The 23432-nt window shown below is 26.7% G+C and overlaps 1 long non-coding RNA gene across 1 annotated transcript; it reads left to right on the top strand.

The window, feature by feature from the left end:
* The first annotated feature begins 876 nt into the window (after positions 1-876).
* LOC145829734 (uncharacterized) lies at positions 877-22900 on the top strand. The gene is made up of 4 exons (XR_014369570.1): positions 877-976; positions 12034-12174; positions 19257-19325; positions 22063-22900. It is a non-coding gene; the product is annotated as an uncharacterized LOC145829734 (long non-coding RNA).
* Positions 22901-23432: the final 532 nt, after the last annotated feature.

Below are 23432 nucleotides of genomic sequence, written 5' to 3'. Positions count from 1 at the left end.
ATTTGTAATGTAAGTTAATTGACTTGTTTTAATCTTAATATATCAAAGCGTAATACTGTCACATAATTGTTATATGTTTTTCGAATGATTAGCAACAATTTAATATTTTGAATCAGTGTTTCTTGATTTTCATGTTAGTGGCTTTTTATTATGATTTGTTATTTTATTTTGTATTTTTACTTTCTTTATCTAATCTGTACTTAAAAATTGCAAATCTTACATAGTTTTATAACAGTCATATTTAACATTATGTATTGTATCTATTGGCAGTTATTAATCTACAATAATCTATATTTTTATTTATAATAAACACACATTTATATATCTAATTAATCTTCTAGTCTTTACACTATTTATTTTTTTTACAGAGCTCCGTTGAAGTGTGTTAACCCGCTAACACACAGAAACATATGTTAGTTAAATAAAGAAAGAGTTCTTTTAATTTTTTATAATTATTCAGAATGTATTTAGAATTACAGACAAAATAAAATTCTCAGATTAGGAAAAAATTTTAGTTTTAATAATTCTAATCGAAACACAGTGAGCATAAAACTAATTAACAAAAATTCATAAAACCTTGAAAAAGAATCTTAAGTTATAAGGCAGAAGAACAGATAATAAAAGACTCACTATATATATATATATATATATTTATTTATTTATTAATCAATTAAAAAAAGAAAAACTCTGGTAAAATGTTAAAGCTAATTAAGACAAACTTTTTTCGACTTACTACATACAAGTTAAAAAAGATATCTTGTTTTTTTTTTGATTTGTAATTATTTTTATAATTGACGATAAAATCACTACAGAAAAAAACGGATAAGATTTGAAAACAACTAAAAATTTTTATATTTATAACTTAAACACAGTGAATATAATATTAATTACAATTCAAAAACTTCAATAAGAATCTAAAGGCAGAAGAACGAAAAATAGCAGGTTCAGTCTTAAGAACCAATCAATCTTACAACAAGTTAGTTTATAATATACAATTAGTTTTAATTCATTTAATATACTAATAATTTTAACGGAGATAAATTCTTTGAACTACTCGCTATCAGAGTGTTGTTTTGGCGTCGTCCCAAAGTGCAACCTGAAAAATATTATTTTGATTAAAATAAATTTTCAGTAGTAACTAATAATACACAGCAGTAAAGTTTGTAACTTATTTAATTGATAATAAAAGAAAAATAATATATATATCGATTAGTATTCAACTTTTTTAAAATAAAATAAGTTGATTTCGATACTTGAAATTAAGTTAAGAAAAAAAAACTAACAATTACTCATGTTTTGTATGTTTTAATTTTAAATGTTAAAATAAAGTTCATTTAAGAATAAATAAGTTTTGAATGTAATTTTATATGTAATTTTTTGATTGTCTTTATGATATACCAGCAGAATACTTAGCCTTTTTTGAACTTTAAACTCTTTAACTTTAGCTTATTTAACAATACTAAGTAAAATTACCATATTTTACATTACTACACTACTATATGTTTAAATAAATTGTATTTATAAATATATTTGTTAGCAATAATTTTAAGTTATGATGTTATCAAAGATTTTTCTATTTAATATTTAGATATGTTTTATTTTAAGTATTTGTTTTAAGTGCAGAGTTTAGTATATCATTTTTTATAAAATGTTTTAAAAATATTTATCTTTTTTTTTTTCAGATTTTGCATATACAAATTGTAGTTATATTTTTAACCGTAAATGATAATTTGTTCTATTGATAACCAAGAAAAAAATTTGTTTTTTTTTATTTAGTACTAAATTGTTGTTTACAGTACTATCAAAATCCACTGGCCTTCAAAATCCACCCGATTTATTTTACATTTTATTTATTTACTAATTTATTTTGTATATTTTTTTTTTATTTTCACTATCACTGTTACCCCTAACCCTTACGTTCAGTAAACGGTTCTCGAATTTGCCTGGGTGGTTTTTGATCGCGGTGGGTTTTGAACGCGGGTGGGTATTGAACGCGGGTGGATTTTGATCGCGGCGGATTTTGAACGTGTCCTGTTGTTTACTTATTTTAAATTAAAAAAAATTAGTGATTAAGGTCTGGTATCCAGCTGAAAAATCTAATTAAACATTATTGCTTGGTAGGTGTCACTTATGCCTAAGCGTCACTTCTGCACAAGCGTCACTTTTGCACAAGCGTCACTTCTGCACAAGCGTCACTTTTGCACAAGCGTCACTTCTGCACAAGTGTCACTTCTGCACAAGCGTCACTTTTGCACAAGCGTCACTTTTGCACAAGCGTCACTTTTGCACAAGTCTTACTGTTGCACAAGCGTCACTTTTGCACAAGTCTTACTTTTGTACAAGCATCACTTTTGCACAAGCGTCACTTACGTACAAGTGTCACTCATGCACAAGCGTCACTCATGCACAAGCGTTGCTTATGCACAAGCGTCACTTATTCACTATTGTAACTTATGCACAATCGTAACTTATGCACAATTGTAACTTATGCTCAATTGTAACTTATGCACAATCGTAACTTATGCACAATTGTAACTTATGCTCAATTGTAACTTATGCACAATCGTAACTTATGCACAATTGTAATTTATGCACAAGCGTCACTAATGCACAAGCGTCGCTTATGCACAAGCGTCACTTATGCACAAGCGTGACTTATGCACAAGCGTAACTTATGCACTTAGAGTCTCAACCCCTTACTTAAACCCTGATCCTAACTTGTGCAAAAGTGACGCGTGTAAAAGTTACCTTTACTCTTATTTTTAAAGCTATATGTTTTTGCTCAACAATTGATCAATTGACAACGTTTTGAACAGTAAAAAAATCTGGCTTTTTTGAAATATTTTGAAATATTTATTAACGAGCAAATGATTGTTTTTCAATATTACTTTACCTTTCTAGTCCTTTTTACCAGATCAAGATCCGGCCAGATCCTATAGATCACTGTTTTATAAGCACTATTAAGAGTATTTGTCATGGTGATATATAAGTTCTTAAAATTATTAGTTACACAAAAAATAAAGTAAAAACTCTATAATAGTTCTTTTTAAAGCTTATTAGAACTATTAATTATTATAAAAAAATCCATATACCCCTTTGCGCTTATTATACTATAACTTAATTGTTTTTTATTACTTTTCATATTTTAATAGAAAACAAAAAATTCCATGTAGGTAATAAAAGAGGCTCTGTGGTTAAACTTTAAATGACTTTTGTTATGTGATTAAATACTGTTGTTATTGTACTAATATAATTACATTATTTAGTTCAAAAAAATTGTGAATTAAAAGCTATTATGCAAATGTTATTATTTAATTTAAACATTAACCTTTCTGATCAATTATAATTACAACTTATTTAAGTATATTATTTTTATAATTATCTCTACCAGCACAACTTATAAATTTAACAACCCATCAAAAATTAAGATTAAACAAACTAACAGCTTGTGCAAAAATATCCCGTTCCCACTAAAATATATCTTCCCTTTCGTTTTAGAGATATTTATTTTAAATTTTAGGACTGGATTTGTAATACTAAAATAATTTTAGAAACTAAAATCTTGAAATTTGCTTTTTTTAAGTTTATGACCAAAATTTATAATTAATTTTTCAAACATTGAAAAAGAAATATATTTTAACAAAAATACTTGATTTTGTTTATACACTTTAAAAGTTAAACTGAATTAAAAAAAAAGGAACAAAACAACTAGTAGCTTAGTTTTTTAATGTAAAGTAAGACTAACTTTAAAAAAAAATATTACCGCTATGGCCATAACAGGTCAAAGTTTTCAATTCTTAAAATAAATAATACATCTAGTAGCTAAAAAATCTACCAAATAAGGTCTTTTTTTATAAAATTTTGACAGCTTTTGGAAAAAATTGTAGGAATTGTTTACTTAATTTTTGGTATTTTTGTAATAAACACCTTAAGGATTGTTTTTACTAGTTAATCTTATTTTGTAAAGTTTTATCTGAGCTATCAGACATTTTTAACTGCTTGAGAAATCTCAAAGTAACTTTTGAGATATAAGTGATCAACATTGGTGTGCTCAATAGGTTACTAATGAAAGATGCAAATTAAAAACGCGAAAAAAGACCTTTTTGTTAAAATTCTATCTCCACCTTCAATTTTTTACGATATTTTTAAAACATTACTTTACATTACTTTTTAATCACCTTTTTCATAATTTAGTTATTTTTTATTGAGGTTTAGCTAAGCTACAAGTTGAATATTACAGATTTTTAAAATCAAAGTAAATTTTGAGATATAGCTGGTCGAAGTCGGAGACTACAATAAGTTCCTTTTGGGAGGCACAAAATAAAACGGCAAATAATTAGAAATTACTAATAATATATATCCTCCTAGGTTTTTTGAGATAACTACTTCTAACTGAAAAAGCTAAAAACTTAATTAAAAAATTAAGAAATAAAAGTTTAATGATGTAAAAGAAAAAAAAAGTTTTTATCGTTTATTTTTAATATATATTTTTTGTTTTTTATTTTTTTTTAAATTGATTCTGACAGAATTTTATAAGTATTGCAAGGAACATATCCTGAAAGTTTGAGGTATTTATCTTAAAAAACGTAGGAGAAGATAAATTTTTAGTGAAAAAATCTTTTTTTGCGTTTTAGTTTGTGCCATCCATATGGAACCTATTGTTGCCTTTGACTTTCACCTGTAATATCTAAAATCATTTTTTACTTTTTGAAAACTGAAAAAAGCATCTTGTAGCTTAGTTAAACTTTATAAAATAAGATCAAGTTGTGAAAAAAGTCATAACATCCCTATGCTCTTTGAGCTAAAAGTTTAACCTATAAGTCAGTTAAAAAGAATATAAAAACTTTAATAAGTCCTTATATTATGCCCTTAATACAAGAACCTATGTTTAATTTTGTAAAAAAAGGTTGGACCTTCCTGTGCCCAAAACAATGAATTAAGTATTTTAAAACTTTCATATTTCTTAATTTTTTTAAAAACACCTAAACAAACATTTATTTAACAGCATTAAAGTATTTAAAGTGTTACTGATATATTATTAATTTTTAGTAGTTTGTAACTTAGAAATATCAAACATTTTTGTTTAGTGTTATAATTGGGAGCGGGTCAAAATTGCATGAAGACAAAATTGCACAATGGGACAATTTTACTTGCAGTTACAATTTTTTACGGAGATTATTTTTTTCACAAGAGTAAAAAAACCTAAAAGATAAATTAATAAAGATAAAAAACGAAAAAAAATGTTACTGACCTAGGGTAAGGGTTAGGAGTAACAGTGATAGTAAAAAAAAAATAAATAAAAAATAAAACTAATAAAAAAGAAAAATAAATAAAAAAATTTACCGTTAAAAATGTCTCCTTGTGCAAAAGTGACCCCTTTGTAAAAGTGTCTTCGTGCAATTTTGACACCTACCAGTTATAATTAGTGCTGTTTCTGATAAATAATTCTATAAAAAATGTTCATAAACGATTTCAGTTGTGTTTGTATTAAAAAATTTATACATAGTGCTAGAATCAGTTATGGCAATAGGGAAGTTAAAGTATATTACAAATACAAACATTGGCTTTTTTGTATTATTGTTTAGGAAATAAAACACAATTCATTTTATACAAAATTTATTTAGTTTTCCAGTTTAGTCAATTTTAAGAAAAGTTTAAGTTTAACATATGGACTTTATTGTTATTTTTATCTTTTATTTAAAAATTTGCTGTAAAAATTTATACTTTATATTGAAATCAAAACTCCAACTTTTTGGACACGTGTTTTGTCAATATTTAATTTACATAAAATAGTTAATCAAAAAACTAAGATTTTAATCAAAAACTTGGAAAAAAACATTCTTACTAAAAAAGATGACTTAGAATTACAATAAAAATTCCTGCATGTTAATTAAGATTGCTTAAAGTTAAACTGGAAAAAAGTTGAAGAAAAATGGTGAAATACTGTGAGTAGAGATAGATTTTTAGTGACAATTTTTTTGCTTGGGGAGACACTTTAACAATGTGCTTTACTTTTTCACAATGCGTCATTTTTGCATAGTAGGTCACTTTAGCATGGAATATCATTTTTTTCAAATTGTAAATTATTGAAATAATTCTAGAATAAAGTTGTATATTATGCTTAAACTTTCTCAAATCTAATGCATGTTTACTTTTATTTTAGTTTTTAAACGCATGTTCTATATATTACAGAGTTCTAAATATGTATGAATAACAAAATTGTAATAAGTTTTTATTTGAGCAAAAAAATACTCTTTAAAAAGATGCTCAAAGCAAAAACTGAAAAAAATGTGCAACAAAAACACTGTGCAAAAATGACACACCGTACCAAAGTGATGCACTGTGCAATTTTTTGTTGCACGTCAGAGTTAAAGTTGCATAGTAGAAACTGCTAATAAAAGGCGATAATTTCATTAAATATTTGTTTAATTAAAGTATTTAAGCAATATTCTTTTTATATATTAACTTAAATCAATTTTAGAATTATATTTCACAAATAATAGTATTAAAGATAATTTTTATTGTGAAATTTTTGATAGACCATAGAAGGGGGGTAAATAAGTTCTGATGTAATTTTTTTTTATTCAAAGTATCTTTTGCTTCGAAGCTGAAGTCAAAAATTAAATAGGTTTCCTATAAAAGGCAGGAAATAAAATCCTTCAATAAAAATATATATTCTACTAATTATGAGCATTTTTTTTTAATTCTAATGAAATCTTTTTGTAGAGAATTTTTTAACTTGAAATATACTTTGAATAGTTAATAAAATAAGTGCTTTTAAAGCTTACAAAAAAGTAGTTCAAAAAAGTTTATTAATATAGCTTGGGGCAAGGCACATTAATTTAAGGCTAAGTAAGGCAGCCACAAGACCATAGTTTGAAATTGTCTCAAAAATACTTCAGATTTGATTGAAAAAATCTTAAGCAAATTTAAGAGCAGTTTTGAAACTTGTACTTGATGTTCTGAAGTTCATGATAAAGAGCAAAAAAAAAAAAGAGATTTAGGCATAATTAAGGGTAGTTTAAAAAAACTTACACCAGATATCACAGGAATTTTTTTAACTAAAACTAGATTAGTGTTTCCCAAAGAAGGCTATTAGCTTCAAGGGGGACGTTGAAAAATTTTATAGGAGGGGGCTATTGCATTTTCAATTTCTTCAAAGAGGGCATTATGAAAATAAATTAATAAATTTAGAAAACCTTACTTTAAATCAATAAATGTTAGCTTGAGTAATTAAAAACTTTTACCTGAAGTTTTTTTCTAACTTATCTGACTAGTAGTTAGTGAGACTTTAAGATTGTGATAAATACAAACTATTTTTTATTTGGTTTACTTATTTTTAGAAGGAAAGACTGCATAAGTTTGTTATGATGTTCAGAATAGATTAGTATACTAAATGTTAACATTGAATACATAAAGAAAAACATATATAAGTTTGTAAAACACAAAGCTATTTGCTGGCAATTTCGTAACAAACTAAGTTCAAAAAATGATTGAAAAAGTTTAAAACTTTATGTTTAATAAAATGTTATGATAGAATTAATTATCTAACTTTCAAACCACTTTTACTTTTTACTTAAAAAAAATCTTAAGTGATAAGATTTTTTGATAGTTGTTTTTAACCCAAAACCCTATAAAAGTTTAAATTTCAAGTTTTGAAATATATAAAAAGTTATGTAGTAAAACTAATTAATGTTAAATTCTTTTAATTGATCTTACAAAATCTTAAAACAGTTTTAAACTTTATATTTTAGTTCCAACTTTGAAATAGAAGTTCTAACATTTGATAGAACTTAACTCTTTAAAGTTTATTGCCTTTGATATTATTTGTTATGGACTGATTATATATGTAAAATGTGCCTCAAAAAATGTATACGTCTTTATTGAAAGTTAATTCAGGCTGACATCGATTGATTTAATTTAATAATAATTCATAGTAATAATGTGTAAATAACAATTATCAGCTACTACTATAGTGATATTTGTTTGAAAAAAAAATGGTATTTATTTATTTAAGGCATCCTGTGTAGGGGTTTGTATTATGAAGTTATCATGCAAATATAAAAAATATAAAATTAAAAAAATTATTGACACATTTGATATTTATAAATACAACATGTGTTCGATTTGAGTTTTAGAATGTTTTACAAATACTAAGCAAAACTTTCAAGTCTACAAAACTTTTTAATCTTAATAAATATATTAAATAAGTATGAATATTTAACTTGTTTAATTTTATTTTCACTTTTATAAAAAACTATATATAAAAGTCTAACTTGGCATTTGGAACCTGGGAAATCTTTTGGGATAACTTTCTGATTTAGGGGTCTTGGGGCTGACTACCAACAACAGGGTCTTGAAATTGTAGGACTTGATTGTTTTGAAGTCAGTGTATGAAAGCCTTTGTACTTCTCTGCAAGATATTTGTATTGTGACATTATCATGCAACTATAAAACATCAAAAATAAAATAATAATATATATGTTTAATATCAGTTTGATTTTAAAAAAGTTTTTAAATACGATGGAAAACTTTCAAGTCTACAAAACTATTTAATCTTAATAAAAATATTAAATAAGTATGAATAAATAACTTGTTGAATTTTTTTTACTTTTATAAACAACTATATATAAAAGTCTAACTTGGCATTTGGAACTTGGGAAACCTTTTGCGATAACATTCTGATTTAGGGGTCTTGGGGCTGACTACCAACAACAGGGTCTTGAAATTGTAGAACTTGATTGTTTTGAAGTCAGTGTATGAAAGCCTTTGTACTTCTCTGCAAGATATTTGTATTGTGTCATTATCATGCAACTATATAACATCAAAAAAAAAATTAAAACCCTTTACCCTGAGATCCCTGGAAAACCTGAAGGACAACATTCTAGGGTGATTACCTACACATGATCTTGGGATTGTTGTTTTGAACTCAGTCATGCAGTGAAGTCAGTGTATGAAAGCCTTTGTACTTCTCTGCAAGATATTTGTATTGTGTCATTATCATGTAACTACGAAACATCAAATAAAAATTAACAATTAAAAATTTATAAGTACAACATGTGATCAGTTTGAATTTTAAATACCATACATCACTTTTTTTCTTTATATAAATATTAAGTAAATAAAATAAAAAATCTGTTGACAATTTTTCTGAGAAACTTTTATATACAAAAATATATCCTGTGAAACCTGAGAGAAAACATTAATTTTTTGGGGTGGCAAGTTCAACAACAGGATCTTGTGATTATTAAACTTTGATGGGATTGTTGTCTTGAAATCAGTCATGCAGAAAACTGTGCGTTCAACCTTTGTACTTCTCTGTGGACTTTGTTCTGGCTTGTTTGAGAGGACCATGATGACTTTTAAATATATTTAATCAAATAAAATCTGTTAAAAATATCAAGCTCATTAGTTGAAATTAATCTTTAAAAAATATAAGGTTTTATGAAATATTAATACTATAATTGTATGAACATGCAACTAATATCATCGATATATTTTTTCAGATAATTGAAAATATTTCATTAAATTAATAGAGTTGTTTCATTTAAGATTTAAATTTTTATTCAAAACTCCATTAGTACACTACTTAAAATGGTGTTCAAACTTTACTACCATAAATTCATTTCAAAAAAAATATTTAATTTTTAAACAATAAATAACTTTAACAGTTTGCAATTTTTATAATTTAAAACACTTCAAACTCATAAAAACCTATTGTCAACTAGAACATCTTTGTAATATGATTATCAAAAATATCAATTTACTTAATAGTAATAATATCAGTTTACTTAATAGTAATAATGTCAGTTTACTTAATAGTAATCGTGTCAGTTTACTTAATAGTAATAATGTTAGTTTACTTAATAGTAATAATATCAGCTTACTTAATAGTAATAATGTCAGTTTACTTAATAGTAATAATGTCAGTTTACTTAATAGTAATAATGTCAGTTTATTAAATAGTAATAATGTCAGTTTACTTAATAGTAATAATGTCACTTTACTTAATAGTAATAATGTCAGTTTACTTAATAGTAATAATGTCTGTTTACTTAATAGTAATAATGTCAGTTTACTTAATAGTAATAATGTCAGTTTACTTAATACTAATAATGTCATTTTACTTAATAGTAATAATGTCAGTTTACTTAATAGTAATAATGTCAGTTTACTTAATAGTAATAATGTCATTTTACTTAATAGTAATAATGTCTATTTGTTCCATCCTCTTGGGGCCTCGCAACACACATTAGACTTGCAAGGTTTTTTCTCACAGTTTCTTCAGAATCCTGATCCACTGATTCTTCAGGTTCATCAGTTACCTGATCCTGACCCACAGGTTCCTGAGAACCCTGACCCTGAGGTCCTTCAGAATCCTGATCTTGAGGTTCCACAGGTTTCTGAGATACCTGATCAGGTTGAATTTGATTCCGAGGCTCCTGGACTGGCCCTTCAGAATCTTCATCAATTGGATTTTCCTGTGCAACCAGTCTTGGTTCTTGGGAATGCTGATCAGGTTCCTCACAATCCTGATCAGGCTTATTTTCAACCAATCTTGGTTTCTTTTTCACAGGTTCCTGAGAATCCTGATCATGATTGTCTTCCTGGACTGCAACTGGACTTTCTACTCCCATTGCGTCCTGAGATTCCTGATCAGGAGCCACTAAATTGTCTCCTTCGACCTGATCATGAGCCTCAGGAAGGCTGTCCAGCAATGGAAAATCGTCAAAGAAGTCATCACTGCCATCTGAAGGAAATTTACTTCGTGGGCTTGTAAACTGTTCCCAATCATCAGCAGCTTGACCTGCAGGGTTTTGAACTGCAGATTCTTGATCTTCACTACCTTCATGAATATCTGGATCAATATTTAAAACAGATACCTGATTCCTTGGAGGAGAAACAGCAACTTGACTTGCAGGGTTTTGATTATGTGGTTCTTGTTTAAGCGATGCAGAAACTTGCTCAACATTCCGTTCAACCGCAGCATCTGCAGGTTCTTGATCATTTGGTTCACTTGCTTCATGATCAACTGCGCCACCATCATTTGTATCAGCTACTCGGTTGCTTGAAGGAGGAACAGCAAACTGAGGATTGACTTGGTTGACGTCATTTCTCCTTACACCAAGATCCTCCTCATTTCTCCTTAGCATGTCGGTGAGCATGAGCCGGGGTCGAAGTCTTGAAATGCTGCAGATGATGAAATATGATATAAAATTTTATAAATTTTCTAAGGCCATAAAGGGGTCTAACTTTTTTATTTTTAATAAATTGTTAATGGCCTATAAATTAAATCTTAAACTATATACCATATGAAGCTTTTTCAAGAATAAACTAAATAATTTTTAAGATATAGCCAGTTGTGAAACAAGTTTTCAAAAATCTATTTTCTCTTTTGTTTTTAATTAATTAATTCAGGTTTTCAACAAACTTCCTTGCATTACAAGCGAAAATCCTATTTTAATGACAAAAACATTGTTATCAAAAAAATATATTTTTGGTAAAAAAAAATTACTCCAAATTTTTAAAGTTGTGCATTGGGATTATTCTTTATCAAGATAAGATTAAACTAAGATAGTTACAAAACAATTGCCTAAAAACTGTATTAGAAATTATATTTAGTGAAGTAATGTTTTTTATGTTTTATTTAGTTTTTTTTTTTCTTGGTCGTTCCATGACAAACCTATTGAAGTCTCTGGGTTTTATCCTATATCCCAAAATACTAATTTTAAATCATAAGACATTAAAAATCAAGTACTAGCTGAGTTAAAAATCTTTAAAACAAAGTCAACATGACAAAAAAGTACGTCACCCCCCTATGGCATTAAGTATAACTCAAAATAAAGTATTCAAGTTATTACACCCCACAGGTTATGAGTTTAAAACTTTAGAAATCAACAAATTAAAATTTATTAAAAAAGCAAAAGTTTATTGTAGTGCAAATTTTAAAAATAACCATAAAACTTTATAATCCATAGTTTATAACATATTAAACTGATTTCTACCTCATTTGATTAAAGTCCACAATTTCAGGTTCAAAATTTTGGGGGGTCTGATCTGATTGGCTGTCTCGGAGGTTGTCCTGGTTACCATTGCCCTGAATAATGTCCTGGTTACGCCTTAATCCAACCATATCTCCTGAATCGTGGTTGCTTGAAGATTGCGCTGAAACAGGTGTAGGAGTTGTAGAAGCAACTTGTTCATTATCGACTTGCTGGTTATTTCTCCTTCCTCCTCTAAAAATGTCGACGAGCATGACCCGGGGTTGAAGTCTTGAAATGCTGACAGAATAATAGACATAAGAGTTTATAATTTCACAGTTTCATTAAGGCCACAAGGGTCCAACATTTTAATCAAGAATAAATATTGATTTTGAATCAAAGTATTTATAATTCATAGCTACATTAAGGCCACAAGGGGGTTAAACATTTTTCTACTAAAGTTTTATGGGCCTTAAAATTAGAGATTAAATTATATACTACAATACACTTTTTAGAGTATAAACAAAGCAACTTAAAGATATAGCCAGCTGGTAAAAAGTTTTCAATAAAAAAATATTAATTAGAAATTTTTATAGCTGATTTTCTTGAAATTCATTTTTTTTTTTTTTAATCTGGCTTCTAATTTTTTTAACTAAATTAATTCAAGTAATCAACAAATTTTCCTTGCATTAAAAATAAAAATCTTATTGTAATGACAAAAAGATTGTTATCAAAATAGTAAAACTCGTATATTTTATTAAAAAAAACTCAAAAGCTTTCAAAATTTTGTAATAGGATTGTTTATTATTAAGGCCATAGGGGGGTCCGACTTTTTTTTTACAAAAATTAACTTTGGCTTTTATATGAAGGCTAAAAATACAAACTACGAGCCTGTTTTTATAGAATTCAAAACTATCAATTAAATTTTGAGATATTTTATTTTTTGTAAAGGTTTCCAATATAAACGTATAGACCGCAAATTTTTTGGGGTCAATTTTCTCAGAAATTTAAAAATTCACTAAAAATCTATCTTCTCCTTCATTTTTCAAGCAATCTTCTTCAAATTTTCAGGAAATGTTCCTTATATTAAAAGGAAAAAACGTTACTTTAGAATTTTAATAATGTAAAAAAATAAAAAAAAAATCACAAAAATTAAAAAAAAAGTGTTTTTTTTTTAAATTATATTTTTACAATTTTTTTTATAAATTCCAAAGTAAAATTTTTTTGTTGTTGTTTAAAGATTAGACTGTGAAAGTTTGAAGAAGATTGCTTGAAAAATAAAGAAAAGATAGATTTTAAATGAAATAGTTTTTTTTTGCTGTTTTAGTTTTCCCTTTCCGTAGGGAACCTATTAAGCGGCCCAACTTTGACTAGTCATATCTCAAAAAATAATTTGAATTTTTTAAAACGATAAAAAGCATCTTGAAGCTTAGAAAAAACTCTTTAAAATAAGATCAACTTGTAAAAAACATGTTTTACCCCCCCCCCCTATGGCCTTAAGTTTAAATTAAACTGAGATAATTTCAAAACAGTTGTCTAAAATCTGTAATAAAAAACTATATTTATTGTAATAGTATTTTTTATCTTGCTCTTTCCATAATCAACCTATGGAACTCTCTTACTCCTTTATCTCAAAAAGTTTATTTGAATTTCATCAAAAAATATTAAAAATAAAGTGCTAGCAAAGTTAAAGACATTTGATTAAATAACATTTAAAAAAATATGTGACCCCCCTATGGCTCTAGTTTGTTTTTTAATGGAATTTTAGTTTACACCACATTATAAATTAAACTGAGATAGTTTTAAAACAATTGTCTAAAAACTGTATTAAAATTTTATTATAAGAATATTAAGAAATAAAATAATCTTTTTTTAGGTAAAAAAAAAATTACTCCAAACTAATTAATTCTGCATTAGGATTGTTACGTTAAAATTAAACTGAGATACTTTATAAAACAATCGCCTGAAAACTGTATTAGAAAATTATATTAATTGAAATAATGTTATTTTGTATTTTTATCTTGGTCCTTTCAAAAAGAATATATTGGTCTCTGGCTTTGTACTCTTATATATCTCAGAAAACTAATTTTAAATAAAAAACAGTAAAAATCAAATACTAGCTAAGTTAAAGATTTTTAAATAAATTTAACATTTTAAAAAAATATGTGACCCCCTATGGCCCTAAGTTAATTTATGATGGAATATAAATTTACACCACATAATAAATTAAATTTTAAAACTTAAAAACTAAATAAGCTAGAAGAAAACTTACAATAAAATGTATAAGAGTATTGTAGTGCAAATTATGAAATAAAACTTAAAACTTAATATTTTTATGATTTAAAAATAACTCTGTTTATAATATACTAATTTGATTTCTACCTATTTGGCTCAAAGTCCACTATTTGAGGGGTGTTGTGGTCTGGTCCATTGCCTTGGATGTTGCCCTGGTTACCATTATTGTCCTGTTGGTTGTCATGGTTACCATTGTCCTGGTTACCTATGTGCCCCTGATTGCCTGGTTGTCCTGGTGTTTGATCCATATGAATTATACAAAACGTATACAATCTGTTGAAAAATTATATTCTACTAAATAAACTAATTAATCTAAAAAATTTTGCTTAAACTAAAGTTTTTTATATTCTAAATGATACTCAGCAATTTCATTAAAAACAGATTGTCTCAAATCATTTCAAAAGTTAAATATCTTACATTACTATGAAAATTAAGTAAATTATACCAAATATTATAATTAACAGTTCAGATGAGGTGTACAAAGCTTTTCCTAACAGTCTCAGTTGTGGTAATCGGTCCACAAGTTTGAAAATTCAAAGTAAAACTCATACTGCTACAAGATCAGTATTTTCTCCTTCTTTTTTGCTTGCCACTTTTGTGCCACCTGATGATTTGTGGTTCCTGAAAGTTATCCTGAACCAGTTCCATATCAGCAACCCCAAGTTGGTTTCTAGAATTACCAACGGCTTCTTGCAGCTGGGTTATCTCCGCTCTAAATCGTTCTACTTCCCCTGGGTCCTGCTTACCGCCTTTCTCATAAGCGTCCAGGTCAGTTTTCAGCATCCTGCAGCGCTCTATCAGCTTGTTGTGTCGTCTGATGCGGTATCTCCTGCCGTCACGTGACATTCCTACTCCATTGTGACGCAACATGTTGGCACTTTGCTGCTTAAACTGCACGTATAACGGTTTGCATCCGTATACGTGCATGTTTAAGCAGGCTGCTGGTCTCTGGGATGGTTGGACAGATTTGTGGGACACTGGTACAACTTGGACTGGTGTGTTGTGGACAGGGCTTTGAACTGGTCAGTCAGGAGTATCAGAAACTTGACCAGGTACCACTAGAGTTCCTATTTGAGCTAGCATGATAGATGTAGTTGTAGGTACATTTGAAGGTTGGGTTGCTGTTGTACTTTCGGTGGGGCTTTGAACTGGCAGGTCCACATGCGCACTGGTTGGTCGGTCAAGTGACACTAGGGGTCCTTCCTGAGCTGGCATGACAGATGTTTGGGCCACTAGATGTCCTTCTTGAGCTGGCATGACAGATGTTTGGGCCACTAGGGGTCCTTCTTGGTCTGGCATGACAGATGTTTGGGACACTAGGGGTCCTTCTTGAGCTGGCATGACAGATGTTTGGGCCACTAGGGGTCTTTCTTGAGCCAATGGACTGGCAAAAATGGACATTTTTTCAATTATCAGTGTACCAACATCCTGTTCAATTTTCACACAGTCTTCTTTTACATGATTCATTATATTACTGTTCATAATTTACATCTGAAAAAATTAAACTTGTTGACACAAAAAAAATAATTATTTTTATAGTCTATATATTCAATTAAAACTATTTAACTTTTTTAAGTTCATTTGCACAAAAATAGTTTTGACAGCATACTAGTAAACTTTAAACCTAAATAATTTTTTTCCTAATTAAACATTAAATCTAACACATCATTTTTGTCAACAAGCCATTGAGGTAGTGTAAAAAGCTTTACTCACATATGAAATCACAATAATTATTTAAAAAAAACACTTAAACATAAATTAGCCATAAAAAGTTCATTTAAAATTTTTTACTTAAATTTACAAAAAAAGTCTAAATTCATTTAAAGTTTCTTCATCTACATCTCTTTGGCTTGGATTCAGGAAATTCAATTCCCTGGAAACAATCAATACATATATGGGATCCTTGGAGCCACCACAAGATTTTCCTGGGCCTCAACCTGACCTTGACCCCTGTTTTCTAATCCACCTTCATCAAACATCGGTGGATCAACAATCTGCCGTCCATCAGACGGGTTGTGGTGACCAAACGGCCGTCCAATTGGTCCTACCCATTCGAAAACAGGTACTTCATCTTCTTCTCTTTCACCTCTTTCAAGATGTCTCCGGAGTTGCTGGGCCTGGAGAAGCCTGTCACGCTTCTCCTCGGCCTCAAGCAATGCTGAGGAAGTTGACATTGGACAGTATTTTCGTACATCTTCAATGACTTTGTCCAACTCTTTGATTTGATCGTCAACTGTTGTTTTGTCGTTTTCTTGGAACCATTCTTTTACCACCGCGGGGAAGTCCCTTGGTCGGTCGTTCTCCTGCGAATAGCGTATCACTATAGGTGGTACTATGACCACATCATCACCACCAGCAGGAGCTGCGACGTTTTCTTGACCTTCACGTTGGTTTGCGGGAGCAACTAAAACCAGGTGAACCTCTCCAACACCATCTTGACCGGGTATTGGTTGATTTGGATAGTTGACCATTTTAAAAAGTTTTTTATTCAATTTTAAATAAAACCTAAAGAAATAATTAGGTTTAAATAAAGTCCTGAGTGAAATTTTATTTAAAAAACTCTTTTATTTATAGCAAAGTATAACTAAAACGTATATGAAAAGTTTGGAAATATTTTAAAGTAAGGTTTTACAGAACCTGACTTTAAATGACTGTTTTGATTTTGTTTACAAGACATAAAATACTTATAGAAAATTTTAAGGGTTCCCATAAAATATTGACAATTAATAAAATTGCTTTTGCAGACTAGCTGTTTACAAAAGTTAAAAAATTATTAGAATTCGAAGTGTGGTGTTTTTAAGGAAATAAATTAATACAAATTACAATTTAGTATAAGATGAAACAAGTTTAGTATTCTTGTTTATTTTTCTACCATCCTTATAAATTTAGCATTGTAATAAAAGTTAAATTTATTAAGGCCATTGGGGGGTAGCCATGTTTTAAACAGGTTGATCTTATTTTATATAGTTTTTTCTAAGCTTCAAGATGCTTTTTACTATTTTAAAATAGTCGAATAATATTTTGAGATATGACCGGTCAAAACATAATAGGTTCCCTATGGGCAGGGAAAACTAAAACAGCAAAAAAAGACTACTTAATTTAAAATCATTCTCCTCCTACATTTTTTAAGTAATCGTCTTTAAGTCTTTATACAATAAAATAACACGTTACTTTGGACTTGAAAAAGTTTAAAGTAAAAATTGAAAAAAAATATTAAAATTTTTATTTTTATTTTTTACTATTAAATTCATAAGTAAAGTTTTTTATTAATATAAGGCACATTTCTGAAAATTTGAAGAAAATTGCTTGAAAAATGAAGGAAGAGATAGGTTTTTAGTGATTTTTAAAATTTCTGAGGTATTTGATCCCAAAGAATTTGCAGTCCATACGTGTGTACTGGAAACTTTTTACAAAATGTAAAATATCTCAAAAGTAAAATGATATTTTTGAATTCTAACAAAAATGGCTTGTAGTTTCTACTTGAAGCATTAATATAAAAGCTAAAGTTAATTTTTATTAAAAAAAAGTTATGGATTCCCCTATGGCTTTTATATATATATATATATACATTTAATTACGTAGGGCACAAAAATAAAATTTTATAGTTTAAAGAAATTAGAAATGTTTAAAATGTGATGTTATCAATTCAAAATAGATAGAGTAAATCTTTGAAAACTTAAAAATTGGTATGTTTGTAATACTCTTTGTGAAAATAGTTTTAATGCAATTTTTAGTAGATGTTTTACTTGGGGTAATTGTGGTTTGTTAGGCTAACATGTATAGGTTTTGTTGTTTAATTATAGGACTTTCAAATAAGAAGGAATAATGAGAATAACTTTGTATCTGTAATACTTGTATTGGTAAGTTGTGTTTAAGGTATCACAAAGTTTTCAAGAACTTTTGAATTAAAAAAAAATTTATAAAATAAAAAAATTGAATTAGTAATTTATTAAAGGTTCAAATTTAACAAGCAAAAGACTTGATAAAAGTTATTATATTATATATTATACCTGAATAATATGCAATAAATTTGATTGTTGGCATAGAAATTGATGGGAGATAAATTTGAAAAGCTAGTTATATTTTTAAAACTACTAAGTATGCTTGCAATTGTTATTTTATTTAAAAGTAGAGTAACAGTTGAGATATAAGCAATTAAAGTTGAGACTTCAATAGAAACTTCCTTATGAAAAGTACAAACTAAATGTTGAAAAGAGACTATTTAAATCTATCTCCTATAACACTTTTAAAACTGATTTTTGGGTTTTAACTTTTTTTTTCAAATTGAATAATATTTTTCTTTAGACAAAATTTTTTCAAAATTTTATTATTTCAAATGTACATGATGCTGGTAATATTGAAAATATTTTTTTTATTGCTTTAATATTATTATAATTTTTAATGAAGTAATATTGCTTTAAATAAAAAAGCAATTCACTTCAACTTCACTAAAAAAGCAAAAGTTAAGTAAATTTAAGGATGTTTCAAAAAAACTATTTTCGGTCAATTTTTTTAGAATTTCGTAAATTTACTAAAATCTTATGAAAATCAAAAAAAAAGACCAAAATAGTCTTTTTTCAAAATATTTAAGTTGATACTTTTTATGGAACTGATTGTATCTCGTTTATAATCGGAAAAATTATACACAAAAATGCATCTTATAGACTATACATTTATCTTTTAAACAAGGAACACTGTTAGTTTATGTAAAACAAAAACCCCATGCCTTATCTAAGTGCTAACTATTAATCTCAAAAAATATTTTGTACCAAAAAAATTTCTTATTTCTAATAAATCTGATAATGATTTTATAAAACTTAGAGTTACCCAGTATGGAGTATATGGAAAATAGTAAATTTTCCATCAATTTGAAAATATCTGATAGGTTTTACAATAAATTACACTGTTGTAGTTGTACTTTTCATATAAACATATTTTCAAAATGAAATTTTTTTAAAACTTATTTATTAAATTATATAGTTGGAATTGAGAATGATGTCGTGATCATCAAACAAAATCTGACTTGGCTGGTGTGGCAACACTGCAAAAGTAAATTTAATTTTCAATTTTCTAATTTAATTTCTTAATTATTCACCATATAATTTGGTAACCTTGTAACCAGTTATTTACAAAACTACAAAACTATTGGGTAATGTTTTACTGGGTGGCTAATGGTGTTTTAGAAAATTCTTCCAGATTTTGTAATTTAATTTTATTTTAAGATTTTTAGAATGCCAATTTTTTTGTTTATTTTTGGTATAAAATTAAAGGTAAATTAATGTTTTTAATACAACAATGTTACTGAAAAATACTCCAATGCTACTTTTAACGTAGTTTTCAATAAACAAAGAAAGTTGACCACTAAACCTAGAATCCAGGAAAAAAAATGGAATTTTAAATATTTTAAGCTAAAAAACCTGGAATTAAACATTTTTTAGATGCTAAGTGGTAAAATTTGATTTGAAATAAAAAATTATAATATGGATAAAAATTTTTTGTCATCATAATTTTTTTTACGAAAAACAGGGTTGCCACTGGTTTTTGGCCAATTTTCTTGAGGTTTTCAAAATTACACTTTTTTTAGTCTGTTTTTAGTTAAAAATTAAATTAAAGGTAAAATCTTTGTAAAATAGTATAACAAGATTGAAAAGATACTGTAAAGCTACTTTAAATTTGTTTTTTAATAAAGAAATTTTTGTGTCAAATTGTAATTATATTACTAAACATGTAAAAGTTGTTCGAATTTAAAGGTTGTTTTTTCAAAATTTCTCAAAATCCAGGATTCTAGGTTTTTTGGCAACCCTGTAAAAAATACAATTAAAGTAGCTTTACAGTATCTTTTTAATGTTGTTAAACTGCTCAACACTAATTTTTAACCTAAAATTAATTTTTAAATTGGAGATAGACTAAAAAATGTCTCCTTTCAAAACCTGGAATAAATTTTAAATACTTAGAGAAAGTTTACCAAAAACCAGTAAGCACCCTGATAAAACTAAATATTGTATAAATTTTGTATTTTTGATAAATTTTATTTCTTATCTAGTTAAAATATTGTTATTTGATTTATAACAATTGTTAAAAATTCCAGGTTTTTATGTGTTTTTTTCAATTCAAGGCATCTCTAGGTAAGGTGGCCATGAAAAATAAATAACTGAGTTTATATGAAATTTTTAATAATAATTCTGGTAAAAGAAAACTATTTTTTGGTTTGATGCAGTTTTCTACACATATTTTAAATTATTTAATAATAGTTTTGATATATAGTAAAAAATAAAAGTAAAATTTTAAAACTTTGTCCCTAAGTTACATCTAAAACATATTTAATAAATTATGATCATTAAAACTTCAAACACTATATGCTTTTAATTAAATTATAATAAGTATATAGCACCACTATTACAGTATATATACTTGTTATGTTTATAATTATGATCATATAAATTTTGTAAAAATTATCCTGTCATATTTTGCTTTAATCCTAAAATAGAAAAACTAAGTTTACTATTTTAATCATACTATAGATTATAGAATGATATTTTTTTGCTTATGTAGAATTCTTTTTTTATTTTTAAAATTAGCTTTCATACAATCAGTTTTATTATTTAACATTTAATTTTAAACTATCATTGTTTTAAATACTGATGTATTCAATTATAGTAATTCAAGTAATTTAATGTATTTTTGTAATAATATGCTTTATTTAATAATTATTACAATTACGGTTACTGCAACTACTGCTAATAAATAATACAATATTTAATTGTATTTTTTATGTTTTGCTTGTTTATTTACTATCAAACAAAAATACAACAAATTATTAGAACTATAACTAATCAGTTATCATTATTTTTTGAAATATTTATATTTTACATATATTAAGTAAATTAAAATTATAAATTTTTGTTAATAATAACTTAATTATTTATTATATATAAATACTATTAACACCTTATTATTTACAGATAAGCACCCAAACTTTTTAATCAACTTCTGTAATCTATTGAATTTCACCGGGTAGATCCAAACTTATTTAAGAATTTCATAGAACATGCATAATGTTGAACACTTAAAAATTTATACCAGGGATTAAAAGTTGACTCTGCAAACTACCTAAGTATAATTAAAATACTTTTAAAATAAAACAAATAAGATGAAATTATTTTAATTTTTTTACGTTTTAAAATTTTTATTTTTAGTTTCTAGTTTATTTTATTATATATTACAACTTAATATTTTAAATATATGAAATTACTAAAGTTTTGTTTTACACTAAATTTTATATAATAAATAAGTAAAATATTATTAATTGATGTTTATTATTAAAATGATTTATGTTAATATAGTTTATGTATTTCAATAATTAATAATTTTTTTAATTCTAAGATAATAACAATTATAAAGTCCGATCTTGAATATTTTTCAAAAAAAAAAAAGTCTAAGTTTTATTAATTGTTTGCTAATATTTTCACTCACTTTTTTCTAAAAATAATACTAGAAAATGAAATAATTTTTAGTAAAATTAAAAATTTTACATTTCTGAAGCATATTTTTTAAGGCGTTGCTATATAAAACTTCTTATTTAGTTTAAATTTTTTAGTGAAAACCACCAAAATTAAATACTTGCTTACAAAAAAAAACTCGCATTTAAAAAAAAATTCATCTATTTCAACTTTCTAATACCAAATAATTTGACTTTTATTTGTTTTATAAAGGTTAATTGTTTTAAATAAGGCAAAATTAGTACAGTAAAATTATACGATTGTTCAACAGAATAAATTATTTTCAGACCGAGTAGAAACGATAGGGAACTGTTGACTAGTAAGCTTTTCCAAACTTACCATTCGTTTGTTGAACAAACGACTTCAAAATCAGCCAGTCAAATCAAAATCAGTAAAATCGAGGAAGTTGGCACCATTTGAGATGGGATCCGTGGTGCAGACGATGGGTAGATTCTATGATTTTGGAGGTGTCTCAAATTGAAACAAGAAACGAAAACCGATGGTTGTCAGCGTCTATAGACTTCAGGAAAATCGGATCCTTTGAATTCGATTGTTTGCGGTTGAAAGGTGAAACGCAACGAGGACCAACTGTGGTGCCAGTGAGACGTGAAATTCAGATGAAATAAACCGCCATCAGCGCTTAAAAACACAGTTAAGCGGTTGCCCAACGTCAGGAGAACAGAAATCTGTATTCCTTACGGTTGTACCTGAAAGTCGAAAGGTTTTGTACATAAAGCTGTCACTGACCATATCGTGTTGATCGAAGTTTTCAGGAGTTTGATTCACATTTTATTTGCTTTTTTTTTTTGAAAAATATGTTTAATAATTTAAAATACTAACTTTGTGTTTTTCTTTTTCAGGTTATTAGCCTTTTTCTTAGTTTTAAAAAAGCTGTACATTTTTAGAATCAAAGTAAAAAAACTTTGAAGCTAACAAGAAGTCTAATAGTTGTCGCTTAACTAGCATAACATTATTTTAATAACCTTTTTCTAAGTAATAGACTATGATTGTATTTTGTTAAGAGTGTTGTTTTATAATATATAGAAAACATTGCATATTTTTGATGTACTTTTACTAAAAATTGGCGAATCACCTTACAATAAATCAAAAAAGTTTAAATTGTCATTTTATAATTATTTTTGAAAAACAACGTTTATTTTTAGTAGCTAAATGTTTTTTTTTTTGTAAAAAAACGTGTGTAAAATTTTATATTTAGTTTAAAAATGTTTAAATATTTTTGTGTTTTTATTTTTAAAGCTATGAATCTAAAAGTTAAACAAATATTCTCAACATAGTAAAAATTTATATGCAACAATACGCTTTTTTAACTGAACTTTTTAGAATTTATTTTTTATATTTTTCTTTACACTGTATTTTAAACAAAAGTAATTATTTTTAGTATAAGTATATTTGATTATAATAAGTAACTTAGTTCTAAAAATATTTTAATTGTCAACGCATTGATTTTATTTTTAATTGTACCCAATATAAACACATCAGTCTATTGTCTTCACAAAAAAATTCAGACTTAAGTGTTTCACATACAAATTTTGGCGTTCATAATGAATACTACATTTCATGAAGTAAAATTATTTTAAAACGATTGATTACTAAAAATTAACATAGAAAAAAAGTTAAGAATTTAGCTTTCATGGAT

The sequence above is a fragment of the Thalia democratica genome, chromosome 2, assembly GCF_965202585.1.
Source record: "Thalia democratica chromosome 2, ktThaDemo2.hap1.1, whole genome shotgun sequence".
In the NCBI taxonomy this organism is placed as follows: Eukaryota; Metazoa; Chordata; class Thaliacea; order Salpida; family Salpidae; genus Thalia; species Thalia democratica.
The sequence above is the reverse complement of the archived record's forward strand: the minus strand, read 5'-3'. Positions and strand labels throughout refer to the sequence as shown.